Genomic DNA, 10,679 nt, shown 5'->3' with positions numbered 1-10,679 from the left:
GATATACGCAATTTCGCAGCTAACGATTAAGCGTTCACCTGCACGTTTCTATACTGCTGTTACGGTGCTTTTGGAAAATCCGGTCGCTTCTGCACTTTTATTTAAAAATAATTGAATGTCAACCTCGTTATTTCTGTCCCGTACCTCGTATGTGAATGGATCTGGCATCAGAAATGATGATGCTTCATAGAATAAATACATCGGAACGTGGGAATATAAAATTAAAAAGGCACCTTGATCGAGTAGCTACCACTCGTCGTTGGTATATAGTCTAAGTATTTAGTATTTATCGAGTATAGCATTATTGTTCGCGATTGGCAATAGTACATTATTGAACAAATTTTGTTTTCGAAGAAATAGCGAATGACAATGTACTAGGTAATTAAATTCGTGATTTTACATACAAAAAATTCGCCGTTTAAAAAACGACACCACGTAAATAAATGTCTGGTAAAATTAACATTTCTATCATTTCTACATTTTATTGATAATTCTGGTTTATGGTTTACATATATCTGTAGCATACGATAAAATTTGCGCGTTAATAAATGAGACAGTTTTGTCCTCAATTTTGTCAAATGACAAATATCTTTTATTTTTTTATAATATCCCAAGCAGCAAAATAGGGCGAAATTACGTTTATTCGATCTTCTGATAGGTTCAAAAGTCTGTTCGACCAAGCCCAACTTACGTCAAATCGACGTCGAAAGAAGGTAAGTGGGGAATAAAGTTGAAGTAATTTTACGGTTGAAATTAGGTAATGCAAGGCATTTCGCCTTATAAGTCATAGTCTGATTCGGTGAAATGGACCTATCAGAAGGTCGAATATCGGTAATATTTTGGTAATTTTGACCAATTTGTGCCCTCTCTTCGAGCTAACTTTTGTCTTTGAGACATCTAGTAGATGGCAGCGCTGCACATCACGAAAAAATATATATTCCATATTAGTTCTACCAAGACGGGTCTATGCTACAGTCATAGCATATGGTTCAAACCAGCCATGGAAACTCGGAGTAAAATATTAGCCATGGAAACTCGGAGTAAAATATTAATAGAGTCCACCACTACGTCGGTTTTGAAACTGAATATCGTGTGACATGTAACAGAAATATAAGTGCGAAAGAAAATTTCCTGTACAGAATTTTATTTTACTTCGTTAAAAGCAACGCGATGTCGAAAATAAATAATTTAAGCAATTATTAATTAATCGTTAATTATTTAGCAATAATATTTTTTGCATTTAGCACAATAAAAATATTTTAATCTTGCACCTAACGTGAAAAGTATCGCAAAATAGATTTTTTTTCAATTCTTAGTTACTCTGAGAGATATAATATAATTTATTTTATAATGCCTATAATTTTAGAAAGCGTTTTGATGTATCATGGCAGACATACTGGTTCTCATAATAATGGCTGATTTAACGTTTTCGTCTGAATTTCGACCTGTAAGTCGAATTTCCCTACTGTGAAAACCAAATACTAAATTTTGAGGGCAGATTTCCTTAATTAGGGCATTTTTACTTCAAAGTCGTTGACTTTAAAATCGTCTTGTCGATCAATAAGGCATTTTGACTAATAAGTCTGATTTCCCTATTTATAAGTTAAATTGACTTCAAAGATCGACTTCGAGATACGGCGTGCTTCGAGATCTGTGGATCGATATATCGAGAAATGCCGGTCGGCTGTGCCGCGAACGTAAACATTGATCATGAGTTCACCGTGTGACGCGGTCGAGTGCGAACGTGTTTTGTTCTGTAACGACTCTTTCTCGAAAATTCGCTGTTGCTCGCGCGAATCGTCTCGATTATTCTATTTATTACAGTATAGAGAGTTTCTTCTGTACTTCGTAACTTCTTGAAAAATCTCATCCCCCCCGGGTGACGAGCGCTGAATTAATTCCCGTGTGTTTGCGTTTCCTAGCATAACGATCGCAAGCCTTGTACAATGAGAAAAATACAGTAGGAAGATATTAGTGTGTGTCGGGCGTTAACCTCGATTTATTCATTTATCGATGAGGAACAATTTTATTTTCTTCGATAATGCGTCTTACAAAAGGTCTTACAAAATGGATAATTATTTATCAGCAAACAGGAATCGATACGTGCAATAATTATAGATAGGTTATGGTAACTTTCAATAATTTAAGGTCCAAGACCAATAACTAACTCTCAAGGCAATTTTGCTGGGCATTTCGACCTAAACTCGGACCAATTTCCCTTATAGGTCATTTTCCGAGGTAATCTCAACTTTGTAGTTAACTCGTAGTACGGCCGCGAGGTTTATTTCGCGCCTAAAATATTCTCTATTAGTCAAGTCAAACACACAAGACTTATATATGGTAAAAATTAGGTAATCCTGACCAATTAAGTCATATCGCCTACGAAATTGAAATTAGGTAATACAACCAGGTCACATTTCCTTCAAATGGGGGTCTAATTTTGACTTATAAGTTGAATCGACTTTGAAGGCATACCTTTGATCAAAATTTAGTCATTTACAACCTATTGTATAACTTTAAAGTCATTAAACTTTGAAGGCATTTTGTAGGTTTGAACTACGTAATTTTCAACCTGTACTTAAGACTTCAAACGCTATTTGATTTTTAAGACATTTTTTATGTCGAAAGTTGGTAATTCTTCACTTAATTAGGGCAATCTGATTTTGGTTTGGTTAAGATGCCCTGCTTTGCTGCTTGGGACTTTGCTTTCATCGTTATCTCTGTTTTTATCATTTTGTGCAGTATAATTTGTGTTATTCTCTGTATACGGGAATTTTTAAATACTTTTGGAAACATAAAACAAGTACAGCTTAAATATACAGTTTAAAATAGTATCTTTTAATAAAACAAATTTTTAAAAACAGATTGAAAAATATATAGCAAGGTGATCCATTAGTACAATCCCATTAATCGCTTTGATTTGTCGAGTGTGCCCGTCCCGTTTAACATGTCCTCTCTGCTCGAGTCCACATTTCAACAAATTTTGATAGACATGGATATCGCCAATTTTCTATACGCGCGAAATGGCTCTTCTATATTGACGTGATAATAGTCCAATCCAACTACCAGTCTTATTTTTTCTTTGGCTGCCAAATTGTCTATATACATATACAATACAGTGAGTTTAACCGCATAGAACGAAATATAGTCGATTAAATCTACCAAGCACTATGGCGGATAATTGAAACGGCTCTGGTTCAATCTACGAAAAAGAATGGCGGAAAGCGATTTGCCTCGAATCAAATTTAGTATACATAAGAAAACATTTTAGCAAAATTTGCGGATATTATTTATTTATTTTTATATACAAAATACTTGTTATTTATAATTAAATTACAAATGTTAAATGTGTGATTATGAATTTCAACGCATGCGCGCCGCGATTAATTCTTTTCATTATTTTTTCTAATATAAGTATTTAAGTTTGGTATATACGTCTCAGAAACAAAAATTTTCTAATATTTGATAGTTTTTGCACATTTTCTTTATAATAACTATCTATATGTTTTCTATAATTAATATATGTAGATAAAAATTTTAATGTTTTGAACATTAACTTATTAGCATGTATATTACTCTTCTCCAAAGTTAACATTAAATGATGATAAAGTAATTAAATCCATTTCCACGTAACGTGCTCGTGTTACTCTCGCCGCATGTTACACGTCAGCGTATATGAAATATGCATATGCGCCAATGCAGGAATGTGTCTATATTCTATCACACCTTCGCGGATACAGCCGTGCAACTAAATCTCGATATTCGAAGCACGAGCGATAGCTTATTGCGAACCAATTTCATATTGAGACCGTAGAACACGTGGAAATTAGGCCTTATGGAAAATTGCGTGGTGCGATATTCATGTTAATCATTGAAAGCAACATTTATCCGATTTATCCGATACCACCTTAACAGCAATAATATCCTGTATATCTCTAGAATGTTATACTAAGGATGTCTTAATATAATGAGAACATCCTTATTGTATCTTATACTTTACGATATTCTCTGAACATTCTCAGAATATACATTTGCTGTTAGAGATCTCCCATCACTGTACATTGTACAGTGTCCAATATGTCATAGATAAATTATAGTCACAGATTCGTGAGATTATCGTACTGCTGCATGCGGCAGTAATCTTGTCCAGAAAAATTCAACTTTTGGTGTTAATACTTATTCTATAGAGCATTACTTTATTTGTCATTGTTGTTCGGGGCGGATTAATTGACACACAATTATTATTAAATGCGTGAGATAACCTTTTATTATAATATGCAAAGAGCGGTACAGAACAGAATGAGCGGGAAAGAAAAGAAGGAACAGCAAAGTCGGACAAAAAAAAACCAATAATGCAAGAGTGCAACTCTAAGAAGTAAAAAGACAGCCAATAAGAAGGCTTAAACCCCTAGAATAGTTAGAATAGTCCCTATACAGTAAGGCGGCAAACTCAAACGGGGTGAATTCTAAATTCGAACAGTCATTAAATAATTATCGTGGCGAGCAAAATTTTTCAACATCATATTTTTGTCTAAGAAGCAGAAGAGGATGTAAGTTTAAATAAATTTTTCGGGAATAATCTGCGGAATATATATTATTACGTTATATCTTTAACAGCATTAATATCCTGTATATCTATAGAATATTGTTAGGAATAGTTGGTTATAGGACGAAACTATTATATCGCAGAGTACTTGTATAAAGTATTTATTTGGCACTGCCCGCGTTATGTATATAAAGTAAAATAAACTGGCTAGAACAGAATTGGCGTGCACACGCGGAAGTTACCGAAAAAAGGAAGAAAGGACATAGAGCAGTACATCATTAGAAAGTAAACTCGAAAAAGGAACTAGTCCTCTGTCTAGCGTTACTAAACTATATCGATAATAACTAGGACCTAAAGAAACAAGCACACGTAGATCTGACATTCTAACACCCCCTCTATCGATGTGTGCTGTGCAATTACATATCTCTTACTCTCATTCTAGTTATAACATAGAAATACATTTGAAATGTTTATCTTTCGATAAAGATTTGGTTAAAATATCGGCAATCATTGACTCTGTTCTTAGATATTGAATCGTTATCACTTTCTTTTCTACGAGTTCTCTAGTAAAATGGAAGCTAATATCTATATGTTTGCTTCGTTTATGAAATCTCGCATTTTTCGATAACTCAATTGCACTCTGATTATCACAATATACGTTAATTGAGTCTTTTACAAACTTCTCGAAACCCATGTACGTTAAGAGTCTTTTTACATATATTACTTCACGCGATATTTCGGCAAGCGCAGCATACTCCGCCTCCATCGTTGAAAGAGCCACCGATGCCTGTTTCTTCGACTTCCAACTAACTGGACCGTTAGCTAGTATGATTATATTTCCTGTACATGACTTCCTGTCATCAGTATCTCTTGCCCAATCCAAATCAGTATAATTGTAATTCTTGTGCTTGACTCTATCGGCGTCGATACCGTCTTTGCGTCCTCCATATTAAATTTTGCTATCAGTTCCTCAATATATTTTTTCTGAGAAAGATAAATACTTCCGGTTAAACCTTGTCGTTCGACACTTATACCGAGGATATCGTGTATCGGTCCAAGATCCATCATTTTAAATGCTGACTTCAATTTAGATTTCACAAACTCCAATCTTTTGATTTTCTTTGAGGCTAATATTATGTCATCGATGTAAATTAATAGAATGACTCGATCATCTTCTTTACCGAATACATACATGCATGGATCAGCCGTTGTACGTTCGCCTCCATTATTTGTTACATATTTATAGAACGTATTGTACCATTCTCGACCCGACTGTTTTAAGCCATATAAAGGTTTAAGTAACTTACAGACCTTCGATTTTTCGCCCTTTTGTACATATATTTCGGGTTGCTCCATCTACACCTCGTCTGACAGCTCGCCCTGGACATAAGCCGATACAACGTCCATTTGATGGACATGTATTTCCTCGTCCACAGATGCGGCAAGAAGTGTTCTGATGGTTTCGTACCTCGAAACCGGCGCGAATGCTTCTTCATAGTCCACTCCTTCTCGCTGTGTATGTCCTCGTACAACCAACCTGGCCTTAAACTTTTCAACTTCGCCTTTTTGGTTAAATTTAGTTTTAAATACCCAACGATTTGATAGGACTTTTTTATTCTTTGGCCTAGGCACCAGGATCCAAGTCTTATTTTCTATTAAGCTTTTATACTCATTATCCATGGCGGTCAGTCATGCTTCATTGTCATCACGGCTTAATGCGTCTGGAACAGATTCAGGATCTGGAGTCTTCGTGTTTTGTGTTTGATATATTTTCTTCGGTCTACCTGGCTGACCTGTCTTCAGTAATTTTGGACGTCCTCTTCCACGACAAACTTCACCATCTTCGTTAGATGTATCTTGTAACCTAACTTCAGTTGTAGATTCTTCTGGGTTTGAATCTCTGTCCTCTTCTTCGTCTTTTTGATATTCCTCATCTTGAGAATCTGATTGTTCCAATAAAATGTTATTCGAATTATCAGTCGTACTTGCTTCCGTATCATCTGGCGTAACCAAAAGATTCTTCGTTGATGTATCGATTAAGTCTTGTTTCTCAAAGAACCTTACATCCCGTGCCTTGATTACAGTTCTTGTTCCGGGTTTCCAAAGTCGATATGCTTTAGACTCTTCGGAATATCCGACTAAGACGTATTTATCACCTTTTGGTTGAAACTTTCCTCTTCTTTGCGCCTTATTCAGTACAATCACTTTGGATCCAATAATTCTAAAGAAACCAACGTAAGGTTTTTTGACCATGCTTCAAAAGGCGTTTTTCCATCCAATGTCCTCGTCGGACATCTATTTCGAATATACGTTGCTGTATTGACAGCTTCTGCCCATAGTGATTGAGGGAGATTACCTTGTAACATTATACATTTCGCCATCTCAACAAGTGTGCGGTTCTTGCGTTACGCAACTCCGTTCTGTTGTGGTGTGTATTCGACGCTTAGCTGGTGCGTAATTCATTCATTTTTCAGAAAACTCTTGAACTCGTTCGAAAGATATTCCTTTCCGTTGTCCGTTCGTAACTTCTTGATTTGTTGACCCGTTTGCTTTTCGGCCTTCAGCTTGTAGTTTTTGAATGCTTCAAGAACGTCAGATCGTTTACGCAACATCATAGTTTCGGTATAACGCGCGCGTGCAATCGTCTGTAAAGGTTACAAAATATTTAGCACCACCAAGAGATTCGGTATTTATCGGACCGCATATATCCGAATGGACTAATCCCAACACGTCCTTATCGCGATATGTGGAACTTTAAAATGGCAGAGTGTGTACATACCTTGCGCATACTTCACAGTTAAGTTGATCTAGGTTAGTTACAAAGTTCATGCCATTCACCATCCCTTCCGCTTTTATCTTCTTGAGATCATTGATGTTTATGTGTCCATACCTTTGATGCCATCTCATTATTCTAACATGCTCATTTTTCGCTAACATTGATTGATCTATCTCCTCATCGACGACGTACAGTTGATTCCGTTTCGTAGCTGTCAGGATCATTGAACCGTCTTTCCGTTTTATGAGCGCGCGATTTCTTTCAAATATTACTGAATGTCTTTTATCTGTAATGCTCGGCACCGATAATAAATTATTTCGTAGCTCCGGTACGTATAACGCGTCTTGTATTTTTACCGAATTATTCTCGCGTCGATTTGCTCTTAAATGTAAGTTTACATTACCTGATCCGACCGACTTTAACGAAATGTTCTCCTGCTGTATACACTTTCGATTGGTCGTCTCTATTAATAGTTTCGAATTTCTGTTCGTCATTACACATGTACCTGGTTGCACCGCTGTCGAGGCACCACTCCCGATTTCGTAGTGAGTTCTGTATTACACGCGATCGCGGTTAGAGCATTGTCCGTATTGTTTGATTTATTTTGCTTTGGCTTTACACGGCAATCACGACTTCGGTGTCCGAATTTATCACAGTTATAACATTTTCCGTCGAATTTCTGTGTATTTACTTTCGCGTTGCCATCTTTCGCATTCACACGCGAGTTCACACGCGACTGCTTTCCACGATTGGTGCTCCCTCTTGCCAACAATGCGTCGCTCTTCTTATCACCGTCGGTCGTTTTCGCATCTCGGTCGTTCTGTCTCGTTTCTTCTTCTTTGAGCTTTGCCTTGAGAACTTCGAGCGTTGGTATGTCGTCACGTGATTCCATGGCTACGTTGAAATTTTCGTATTCTTCTGGTAGAGAATTTAGCAGCATTATGGATAATAATTCGTCTGGAATTTCAATGCCTGCCCTTTCCAGCTGCCCTGCCTTGGTCGTGAAATCATTCACATGTTGCGTTATCGTCACGTTTGGCTTCTTTTCCATCCTCAGCAACTGCTTATATAATGTGGCCTTTCTTACTGGGCCTTGGGATTCGAAGATTCCCTTGAGACAATCCCAGGCTCCTTTTGCGGTCTCAGCCTTCTTTACGTAACTCAGCTGACTGTGTAAAATGCTCAGATTAATTAGCGCTAGAGCCTTCGAGTCCTTCCTTATCCAGTCGTGTGCATTTTCTTGCGGCTTAACCTCTGTGCCGTCAACGTACTGCCACAAATCGTTATACACGAGTATACTTTTCATTTGTACTTTCCACAGTTCGTAGTTACTCTCCGTTAATTTTTCAATGTTTGAGAAACCACTCGCGGACGCCATTTTTGAAAAGCCGTTTTCTTTCAATCAACACGCGCAGTCATTGAAACGCTAGTTGGTTATAGGGCGAAACTATTATATCGCAGAGTACTTGTATAAAATATTTATTTGGCACTGCCCGCGTTATGTATATAAAGTAAAATAAACTGGCTAGAACAGAATTAGCGTGCACACGCGGAAGTTACCGGAAGAAGGAAGGAAGGACATAGAGCAATACATCATTAGAAAGTAAACTTGAAAAAGGAGCTAGTCCTCTGTCTAGCGTTACTAAACTATATCGATAGTAACTAGGACCTAAAGGCACGAACACACGTAGATCTGACATTCTAACAAATATCTATACTAAGGATGTCTTAATATACTGAGAACATTCTTATAATATCTTATACTTTACGATATCCTCTAAACATTTTCAGAATATATATCCGCTGTTACTTATTTTTACATATAAATATTAACTTAAAGGGGAATATTAGTGTGAACGTTTGAAAACATGGGGTAATTTTGGGAATTTTTTGCAACCAAATGAAAAACGATATAAAAGTACAGTTTTAGGCCTTTAATATGTATAGTTTAAAGTACACAAAAATTGTATTAAGATATGATTTCGTTAAAAAATAGCGGCGCTGCAGCTCCGAACATCAGACTGGACGGGCCCCCGCGGCTTGCAGCAGAAGTGTCGTACACTTTTGCTAAGGACAAAAAGTAAAATTTTTTCATAATTTACATTAAATTATGCAGCATTTTCTAACAAAATTATATCTTAATACAATTTTTGTGTACCTTAAACTATACATATTAAAGGCCTAAAACCTTTATTTGGTTGCAAAAAATTCCCAAAATTACCCCATGTTTTTAGACGTTCACACTAGTGTTCCCCCTTAAACAATAAGTTTTATCTAAAAAGTATTCAATCGCACAAAATCACAATAAATCTTAATTATATAGATTTTTACTCTGTGTTACATTGCCTTGCTTCTGCTTAATTATATTTTAGAGTGTTAATTGGACTTACACGTACTTCTCAAATTTATAGAACTTTTTCGATAACAACTACAAAAATGTCAATCAAATAACGTTGAATATTCTTTCTTCTGTTTCTCATTGCCAGCATTAAGAAATAAAAAGTTTAAACTTAACAACTTAACATTCTAAAAATATATATCTTTACATAGTAATTTTTTTTATATCGCTTTTTAACTCGGCATGCGTGGGAAAATAATAAAAAATATTTGAGATAAAAGAAGAGATTGGGGAAACCACAGGCGACAGAGAAGCAAGTATCGTCTTTTGGTATTTTGCGACGGCGGAAAATGGCCAGACTGCTTCTCCTTTCACGTGGCTTTCATTGGCCCCATTGCGTCGTTACTTCCACTCGTTCCTTCCCTCTCGTCACTTCCGACTCGATTGTTTACCACGACAGCGCGGCCGGCGCGAGATTGAGGGTAAGTATCGATTTGGCGCGCGAGTAACTTCTGCTATTAAAGCACAATGCCGCGGTCCAGGATCGGTTAACCGCTGGAAAATCGCGCACCTGTTTCTAAAAGCTGCGGCGCAAGGATGCCGGCCGTTGAAGCGACAAGCATTTTCTAGGGCGAATTATTGTCGAGCGCGACATTATTTATTACCGTATAGCGTCGTAGCGTTTTCATAGCTATTTCAACTCACCTATACCCTCGCATCTTCGGCATTGCCCTACGAGAAAACTACCCTCGAACGCGTCGGGTGCTTGTGGGGGGTTTCGATAAAAGCCGGGGATGAAAGCGCGCTTTGTCGGGACTTCTGGACGCACTTTTAATGCCGCAATATATACACGAGCAAAATTACGTTTTCCTTCAGATCCCGCATTGATTATTTGCGTAATAAATTCGATAAATTAACAAGAAAACGAAAGATATAGAAATTAATTTTATCAATCAATGCCATGCAAAAATAGATAATAATAATTTTTAGCTTTGTAAATTCTTTATACTTAAATGATG

The 10,679-nt window shown here is 36.7% G+C and overlaps 1 pseudogene; it reads right to left on the bottom strand.

The window, feature by feature from the left end:
- Positions 1-5,902: 5,902 nt before the first annotated feature.
- Positions 5,903-6,226, bottom strand: LOC143895315 (uncharacterized; annotated as a pseudogene).
- Between the last annotated feature and the right edge of the window lie 4,453 nt (positions 6,227-10,679).

Source organism: Temnothorax americanus, unplaced genomic scaffold, assembly GCF_048541705.1.
Source record: "Temnothorax americanus isolate GAGA-0224 unplaced genomic scaffold, ASM4854170v1 Scaffold151, whole genome shotgun sequence".
Lineage (NCBI taxonomy): Eukaryota > Metazoa > Arthropoda > Insecta > Hymenoptera > Formicidae > Temnothorax > Temnothorax americanus.
The sequence above is the reverse complement of the archived record's forward strand: the minus strand, read 5'-3'. Positions and strand labels throughout refer to the sequence as shown.